This window comes from Carlito syrichta, unplaced genomic scaffold, assembly GCF_000164805.1.
Source record: "Carlito syrichta isolate Samal-C Ts95f unplaced genomic scaffold, Tarsius_syrichta-2.0.1 Scaffold111595, whole genome shotgun sequence".
Classification (NCBI taxonomy): domain Eukaryota; kingdom Metazoa; phylum Chordata; class Mammalia; order Primates; family Tarsiidae; genus Carlito; species Carlito syrichta.
In genome coordinates, this window is record NW_007055691.1 from 61573 (window position 1) to 62825 (window position 1253).

At 54.2% G+C, this 1253-nt stretch overlaps 1 protein-coding gene across 1 annotated transcript in view; it reads left to right on the forward strand.

Moving 5' to 3' along the window:
- KRT8 (keratin 8) overlaps positions 1-1253 on the forward strand; it is a 9825-nt gene that overhangs the window by 1336 nt on the left and 7236 nt on the right. The gene's annotated exons all lie outside the window — the stretch shown is intronic.

A 1253-nucleotide genomic window follows, 5' to 3' on the forward strand; every position in this document is an offset into this window, starting at 1 on the left:
AAGTCTGCAACGCCCGCGTCGCGTGTCCTGTTAGACCCGGGGTTTATGGCTTCAGATAGCGCGTCCGGCCGCCAACGCCCTCGTCCCCTTTCTCTGGTCCTGCCCGGCTCCGCCCCAACGGCCCGGCTCCCCGGTCGCGGGGAAGGAGCCTGGTGGGGTTTTCCAGCCTTGGGGCTCGACTGCCTTAGGGGCCCCGAGGACCGGACCCTTCCCCGCGGGCCTGCGAGGCATTGTGGGAACGGGGAGAGGGAAGTCCCGGGGCAGAGTGGTGCCCGTGGAAACCGGAGTTCTCCAGGATCCTGGGGCACCCTGTTCCTAGGGGGTGGTCGAGGTGACCCTGAGTTGATTTTTTTTTGAGTTGGGAGTCTCACTCTGTCGCCCAGACTGGAGCGCAGTGACATGCTCCTGGCTACCGCAGCCTCGACCTGCTGTGCTCAGGCCATCCTTCTGCCTCAGCCTTCCAAGTAGCTGGAAGTACAGGCAGGTGCCACCATGCCCAACTAATTTTTTGATTTATTGTAGAGGTGAGGTCTTGCCAAGTTGCCCAGGCTGGTCTCGAATCCGTGGGCTCAGGCATTCCTTTCACCTCGGGCCCCCAAAGTGCGGGGATTATAAGCGTGAGCCACCACTCCCACCTGAGTTGACTTCTTGACTGCGTTGGGCAAGCTCTGGGGTCCTTATGGAGAGCAGAGAGCACGGGCCTTGGAGTTCGATTCTTGGTTTACACTGCCCTGCCCAAGTCTTGTTTCCTCATCTGTAAAATGGGCACGAGAATCCCTAAATCAAAGAGTTTTGTTTCTTCAAGCATAGAAAGTATGTAAAGGTCCAGCAGTGCTTGGCCTACCTACATCAAGCATTCTTTTAGGGTAGGATGTTCCGATCACTTATTTTTTATAATTCTGAGGCAGAACAGAACCACTGGGGGAGAAAAGGAATTGACTGAGAAGGATGATGGGAACTGGACTGTATGTACCGTTAAGACATCTTTCTTTTCTAAGTCTTCCCAAGTTAAAGAGAGTTAACATTTTGGGTTGATCAAAAAATATATTCCTCTTCTTTTTTTTTTTTTTCTTTTTTTTGAGTTGGAGTCTCACTCTGTCACCCAGACTGGAGTGCAGTGGCCGCTCCCGGCCACCGCAGGCTCAACCTGCTGGGCTCCGGCGATCCTTCCGCCTCAGCCTTCCAAGTAGCTGGAACTACAGGCGCGCGCTACCATGCCTGGCTCATTTTGATTTATTGTAGAGATGAGGTCT